Below are 8,159 nucleotides of genomic sequence, written 5' to 3'. Positions count from 1 at the left end.
ACTCCCAGACCCTATTCTTGCCGTCCACGTATTGAGAAGTCTCATCCGAACACGGTGGATGATCAGCTTGATCTTGTACGGCCCATCCAGCCCGACCCAAGCTCCTAGGACGGACACCTGAGAATCCCCGAATCCAGGACTCCCTCAGCTAGGACCTCGACTCGCTGCAAGCTCGGCTCACGTTGTCAACACCGAGCACATTAACCAGCTAAGTCGTTTTCATGCTCAAGTTCCCTAAATTCTTACTTTTCTGTTCGGTTCAACCAAGCATTATATTTATATTAAAATGTGTTGTAAAAAACAAGGTTCGTTAAAAATCACTTTTCTTTGCCCATGTTAACTGGGGGCTCTTAAATTTATACGAGCCATTTTATAATGAATGTTTTTCTTTTCAGTTGTTGCAAAGTCTTTTTCTACCACTCCTTTTTCGACTCGAGTGTATGGTCAATAGCCGGATAGCCTAGCTTCTCTTTAAAGCCGCTTGAGTTTATTTCGCTAAATTGGCCTTGGATAAGCACTCCGCCTTCGGGATAAGGAGGTTGAAGCTGAAGGCTGACCTACTTGAAGTTTAGAGATCGAATGTGTCATGTTAAAGCATGATAGAAGAACAATTTTTTTTAAGACCAACTTCGTATTGACACCAAAAAACCTGATTTAAATTATACCTAAAGTTTTTATGTGAGTTTTTTTGTTTTCTGAGCTTGTGGCACTTTTAACCTATTTGTGTGTCTATGCCATAACGCTAGTAGTACAACATCAGACGTCTTTAAAGCATTGACAATTTCAACGGGGGACTGCAGCTAGTGCCGAACCCACCAAAGGACGAGGTATTCCATGGAGTCCTTGGCAAAACATTCTCGGATATTGCCTTATATGCATTGGTTTCGAATTGTGTCTTTGGTCAATAGTTGGGTTGAGCGGCTCCTGTGCTTGCCTCCTACGTTCTGCTTTGTTCGGCTAGGTGTGAAAAGGGAGAACCAGTTACTGTGGAAGCCATGCCGGCTCCGAACATGGACATGGGACATGATCTAAAATTCAATCCACCCACCCACCACAATCTATACTCTCCAAGCAACTCGGGTCCTCCAGATATATATGACCTGGTGTATGTGCAACAGCAGCCCTAGGAAATTCTCCACCACTTTTCGGCCAGATTCCTGCTTGTTAAAAACAAGATCAAGGACTGTTCGGACGATGACGTAGTTTCGGTCTTCCACCATAACTGCACAGATGAAGGGATATTGAATGCCCTCAACCGTTGCCACATACAGAGCTTTGCGGAATTATCACATGTAGTAGAAAAATACTGTGGGATGGAAAGCATATGGAGGGCCCAGAAAACTCAACTAGAGCCCGCCACCTCGATGCATAGTGCGGCCCGAGCCAAAACAATATACCCCGGTGGGTCACCCGGCCATCGGGATACGGGCAGGAAGAACAAGGCCTTCATGGGACATAGGTCTGTTCTTGATGAACTATTGAACAAACCCTGCCCAATGCATACTACTCCGCACACAGTCCCAACTCATAGCCTTCGGGCATGTTGGGTACTTTGACATGTAGCAAAAGTGGAGAGTCCATCCTCACCACAACCCTAGAAGGAAACTCACTTGAGAGGGACAACCTCAACGTCCTAACAGTCTTTGAGACTTTCTCCTCTAACAACCGGCATAAACGGGAGCTACGCCACCTCGCCGAAGTCCATCAAGTTACCGCACTAAGCCCATGGAACGACACTGCGATAACATTTACGGCCTAAGACGAACCAAAGGCTCGGTTAGTCCGAGCACCTGCCGCCTTGGTACTAAACCCCATTATTGATGGTTTTCGGCTCACTAAAGTGCTCATGGATGGTGGTAGCATACTTAACCTCATCTATGATGATACACTCAACAAAATGCAGATGGATAGGTCATGCATCGAGCACAGCAACACCACCTTTCGAGGTATTATCCCCAGTCAAGAGGCACACTACTCAGGAAAAATCAAACTGGATGTGGTGTTCGGCACACCTGAGAATTATAGATTCGAAGAGTTGCACTTCCACATGGTCCCCTTTAATAGTGGGTATTACGCTATCCTCGGCCGGGACGCCTTCTCATGCTTTAAAGCTATACCCCATTATGGGTACATGAAGCTCAAAATGCCCGACCCTAATGAAATGATTACAATTTCAAGCGACTCGGACAAAGCTCTCCGTGTCGAAAACAAGACCGCATCCTTGGCCCTTGAGGCACTATCTGAAGCCCTAGAGGCAGAATAACTAACCACCCTATGAGCTATGGTGGATAGGGATGACGTGATCCTTGATAAGAGATCCAAGTCCACCTCTTTCAAGCCAACCGAGGAAATAGTAAAATTCCAAGTGTACCCGACGGACCCTAATAAAACAACATCCATTGGAGCACAGCTGGATCCGGCAGTGGACGCCGTCCTACACACTTTCCTGCGCGAGCATTGAGACATCTTCGCCTGGCATCCTTCAGACATGCCCGACATCCCACGCAGACTGGCCGAACACAGTCTCAATATAATCAAGGGGTTTAAACCCGTGAAGCAGACACTACGGCCATTCTCCGAACCCAAGCATCAGGCCATGGGAGAAGAGCTAGCCAGTTATCAGAGGCTGGGTTTATTAGGGAAATCAAACATCCGGATTGGTTAGCCAACCTGGTCATGGTACCTAAAAAGGACAAATCGTGGCGCCTGTGTGTCAACTTCAAATACCTCAACAAGGCTTGCCCTAAAGACCCCTTCCCATTGCCCCGCATCGACCAAATCATTGACGCAACTGCATGACATGATTCTTTGTGTTTCCTCGATGCCTATTCCGGATACCATCAGATCAAAATGAAGGAATCAGACCAGGCTGCAACCGCGTTCATCACCCCTTATGGTCCCTTCTGCTTCAACACTATGCCCTTCGGACTCAAAAATGGCGGTGCTACCTACCAACGCATGATTCAAACATGCCTAGAAAAGCAAATAGGAAAAACAGTCGAAGCATACGTGGATGACGTGGTCATCAGGACAAAACACGTCCAATCACTAGTGGATGGCCTGCGCCTCACCTTCGACAATCTCCAAACATATGACATCTGGCTTAATCCGGAAAAATGTGTCTTCTGAGTTCCGGTCGGAAAATTGCTGGGGTTCATTGTTTCCCATAGAGGAATTGAGGCAAACCCAACCAAGATCCAAGTTCTGTGATGATTGGCCACGCCAATAGACCTAAAGCAGGTCCATAAACTAGCTGGGTGCATTGCGTCTTTAAGCCGATTTATCTCCAAATTAGGAGAAAAGGCATTGCCATTATACAAGCTACTGCGCCGTACTGACAACTTCAAATGGACGGACGCAGCCACAGCTGGATTGGAGGAAATCAAGGCCCTTCTCACAAGCAACCCAATCTTGGCCGCACCTGGCGTTGGAGAGCTTATGTTACTATACATTTCGACAACTAACCAAGTAGTTAGTGCCATCCTCGTCGTTGAGCGAGGGGAGGAGGGACATAAATTCCCCACCCAAAAACCAGTTTACTATGTATCGGAGGTCTTACACCTTGCAAATGCCGATACCCGCACTATCAGAAGATAGCCTACACAGTCTTCATGGCGTCTCGCAAACTTCAGCACTACTTTCAGGAGTGTTCGGTCATAGTGGCATCTGAGGTGCCACTAAATGACATCATCAATAACAGGGACGCCACTGGTCGCATAGCCAAATGGGCCATTGAGCTATTACTGTTCGAAATTGTATACAGGCCATGTCAGGATATTAAATCCCAGGTATTGGCCGACTTTATAGCTGAATGGATGGAAGCCGAACTCCCTAAAGAGTACAACTCATACTCTAATTGGATCATGTACTTCGATGGCTCCAAAATACTGGCCAGACTAGGGGCTGGCGTAATCCTCACATCCCCCACTGGGGAAACAGTCTGCTACATACTACAAATTATGTATACGAACTCTAATAATACAGCCGAATACGAGGCGCTACTGCACGGTCTTTGTATGGCTATCCCCATGGGCATACAACGCTTGGAGGTGCGCAGTGATTCGAACCTCACAATTTCACAGGTCAATGGAGAGTTCAATGCAAAAGACCCAAAAATAATAGCATATCGAAATGTCATATTAAAACTGTCAGTTCGGTTCGACGGACTCGGGTTCCACCATGTCGCCCGAGAAAGTAATCAGGCAACCGACATCCTTGCTCGTATGGGCGCTAAACGCGACCCCGTGCCACCCAACACCTTCGTGGAGCGGCTCTTCAAGGCATCTTTGGTGTGGCAGGGTGAGACCGGCAAAGGCAATGCGGACCTGATCACACCCCCAACCGCCGAACACAATGCGGACAACGTCGGAGGTTTGGATATCAAGATAACACCCTATGCTCATGAGATCATGGCGGTAATCGCCCCTTGGACTGAACCTTACTTGGCCTACCTTAATAGGCAAGATCTCCCTGACGATCAAAACAAGGCGCGATGCATAGTTCGGCGCTCCAAAGCCTTCAAAGTGCATGAAGGCGAATTATATAAGAGAAGTACAACCGGAGTCCTCCAAAGGTGTATCTTTGAAGAGGAGGGAAGGCAACTCTTGGCAGAATTACATGCCGGTCTCAGCGGTCATCACGCCGCAGCCTGTGCCCTTGTCAGCAAGGCATTTCAGACAGGCTTTTTCTGGACTACGGCCCGAGCTGACGCTCAAGACCTTGTCCAACATTGCGTGGGCTGTCAACTTTTTCGCCAATCGGAGCCATATGCCTCCCACCGCATTAAGAACAATCCCCATTACTTGGCCCTTTGCGGTCTGGGGGCTTGACATGGTCGGACCCCTTAAAGGGGGAAGCCACAAAAAGAAATACTTATTGGGCATGGTGGATAAATTCACTAAATGGATAGAAACCAAACCAGTCAAAACAGCTGAGGCCGGACCAGTGATTGACTTTATATCTGGCGTAGTCCACCGTTATGGTGTCCCTTACAGTATCATCACTGATAATGACTCTAACTTCACAGCTGATGAGGTAAAAACTTGGTGTGCTAAGTTGGGCATTAAACTCGACTATGCATCTGTATACCACCCTCAAACGAACGGCCAAGTCGAACGGGCCAATGGTATGATCATGAGTGGTATGAATCCCAGACTAATGCGCTCTTTATGAGAATCAGATAACACTACACCACAACACTGATGCAATGGCATATAATCTGCCAGAAGAAACACTTTAAGAGGGCAGATAAACTGCCGGGAGGCTGGTTCTCCCGGCAGATAGAACTGCCACGAGAACGGCTGCCGGGGATTACTTCTCCCGGCAGATAAACTATTCCCGGCAGTTTCTCTGCCCTTGCCTATGTATTTGCGGGCAGTTTGTTTTCTCCCGGCAGATTAGGCATGGCATAGGAATTACAGGTTACCGACAATGGAACTGCCGGCAAAAACATGTTCACCCGGCAGTTACTATGCCATCACGTTGTATGTCACTAGCAAACTGTTCTGGGCAAGATACACATAATTTATAATATCCATGTACCGTGTTCCAGCAATCAGGAAATAACACACAACTAATAAATTCACTTCAATCAAAGTAACATATAGGCCTCATCCAAAATTTTAAACTTCGTTTGATAAACATACATACCGAATACTTATGTTTAGATACATATACATATGAATCAACCATATAAGGATGTTGTGCCACAAAAGGAAAATAACTTATGTTTCTAAATGTGCCACAACCAAAATGATCATACAGTGGCTTATGTGCCAAAACAATCACCTAAATGAGTACAGTAATACTTGCCACCATCTCCAGGTTCAACAAACAAGTCATATTACATTATAACAACAGCAACTTAATTGTAGGTCTTCCAAACCTCCAGCTCCAACTTGTAGATCTTCCAAACCTCGATCAACTTGTGTATCTTTGGGAAATCTGCAACAAGTCGGAAACTCAAGCTACATAGGCATTAATAATTTCCACGAGATAATGAACATTTCAAGACCTTATCATCTCATTATATCTTCTAACACTCTGTTCTTCTTCTTCCATCACCCACACTGCCGTTGCATCTTCTAATCTATTGTCCATGTCACTTTCTCCTGCCTTTTGTCATTCTTTTTTCCGAAGATATGCACCCTCACACAAAAGCCTGATTAAGAAAATTGCACAAGAATACCACTCATACTTATCTTAACAAAGATAAACAGAACTATGGAAAGCACACAAAAATATGAGACGATGGCTGCAGGTCAGATATAATTCAGACTTGCTGTTGACATCACTCCAAGAAATATTTGAACAAGCTAAATGGCGTAAATGCATTAACAAATTCTGTCTCTTCCTTTTACTGATAATTTTAATAAAAAACTAAATATTTGCACTCAGTTCAATTGCATGACATCCCACTCCATTTTCTCAATAATTGCATTGTTTATATAGCAACCAAAGGTGTGGCAGTGGCAGTCCCACTCAATATAAAATGTAGTGTCGCTTTCAAAGCAAGTCGTTTTACTAGCATGTTTTCAGACTTCAGTGTGTATATATATCTTATATCAAGATTATTACGATTAGTTATCAATACACAAATGTTGACACTTCAGTACATTCAGGATGAATAGAAAATAAGGTCAACCAATTTTTACACACGAGATCCTTCCCTTTTGAAAAAGCCCCCAGTTAAGAAGAGAAAGTATATGTATTAGGAAAAAAATACGTAAAGAGCGGCTACCACACATGTATACCTTTGCTGCTGAGCCCCACCATCAGTTCATAAAAAAGGATTTCCTGAGAGAAAATTGAACAGATATAAGTACAGTAAAGTTCACTTGTGTTCCTCTCACAAATTACTTGTGTTAACCAGTGTGATGACTTAGTGTCTCCAATCATGTAGATCCTAATTAATAGTGTTGAAAATCAGATTATGTGTGAAGAGAGGTGTTACTACTAATGGAAAAATTTGTTATCAAGCTTTTGTTTCTTTATTCATTTGCAAGATTGTTGTTTCCTTCTTTTTCCCAGGAGTGCTCTTTACATGTTCCTTGTTAGGACAGCAGATTCCTTCAAAAGGGTCTAGCCTCATTCTTCTTTTCTAGTTATTCTAGTCCCTTATTGTTTTCAAGTGGCAAAATAGAATATCATATATAAAATGTAAGATGATGAATATTTGCTAAGAAACATTGTGGCCAAAGGTAGGCACAAATAGCAAAGTTTCAGCTCTCCAAGCTCATGAACAGGAAAAGGTACAAAGGCCATGGTCGCTGGCGGTCTGGTAGCAGGAAAAGAAAATCGACCCAAGAAGTTGGGCAAAAGCTCACACCAAAAAATCTAACATCCTCACCTCCACTGAGCACAGGAGTGCCACGGGAAAGATGAGGAGATTTCACCATGACAGATCTGAGCAGCGTGTTGTCCAACGTAGGGAGGAGCAGGCACCGCTCATGCCGACGCGGTGGAGGGAGCAGTGGTAGGGAGCTCACCCGTGCTCATCGGCTTGGAGGGCCATGGAGAAGTGGAGCGCGCCAGCGTGGTGGTGGCGCGATGACCCTGAGATGGCAGAGGTGCCAAGAACACTGATTCATCTCGCGCTTGTCGTCGCCGCACCCACAGTATCATGGGGAAGGCTCGATTTTCGCCGCGGGATCTGGTCCTGGAAAGGGAGACTACGTTGACTTCGGCCTCGCCACACCGGCGCAGTTGACCCGCCCCGGTGGCGGTGACGAAGGAAGGCAACGATGAGTCGACGGGCGTGTACCCCGATGGGGTTGCACAGGTTGGTGGATGAGGTCGAGGGCGGAGGGCAGATGGGGGCGGCGGCGGCGGCGGCATTAGTCTGGGAGGAGGACTTGTGGACGAGGGTTCGATGTGGGGTGGATCTGGTTCGAGGCCTGTTATTCGTTTGGCGCACAAATTTTGGGCCTCTCGCGTGGTCACCCGCGGCGCGCATTTGAGCCCAATTACTTCGGTCTCGCGCCACATGCTGCCCGGCAGATAGTGGGCCAGGGTTTAGTTGTGCCGGCAGATATAATGACCCGAAAGTTGAAAATCATTGCTGGCAGTTTGTGCGCCCTCGTTGCTCAACTTCTGCCGGCAGTTTCTTTTACCTTAAGTTCTTCTACCGGCAGTAATAGTATTTCCGGCGGATAGTTTGC

The 8,159-nt window shown here is 46.0% G+C and overlaps 1 long non-coding RNA gene across 1 annotated transcript; it reads right to left on the bottom strand.

Annotated features, from left to right (window-relative positions):
• Positions 1-5,596: 5,596 nt before the first annotated feature.
• On the bottom strand, positions 5,597-7,918 carry LOC123127720 (uncharacterized). The gene is made up of 2 exons (XR_006462759.1): positions 6,014-7,918; positions 5,597-5,943 (listed from the first exon to the last, which is right to left on the bottom strand). It is a non-coding gene; the product is annotated as an uncharacterized lncRNA (long non-coding RNA).
• Positions 7,919-8,159: the final 241 nt, after the last annotated feature.

The sequence above is a fragment of the Triticum aestivum genome, chromosome 1B (assembly GCF_018294505.1).
Source record: "Triticum aestivum cultivar Chinese Spring chromosome 1B, IWGSC CS RefSeq v2.1, whole genome shotgun sequence".
NCBI lineage: Eukaryota > Viridiplantae > Streptophyta > Magnoliopsida > Poales > Poaceae > Triticum > Triticum aestivum.
This window is presented reverse-complemented; position numbering and strand designations above follow the sequence as displayed.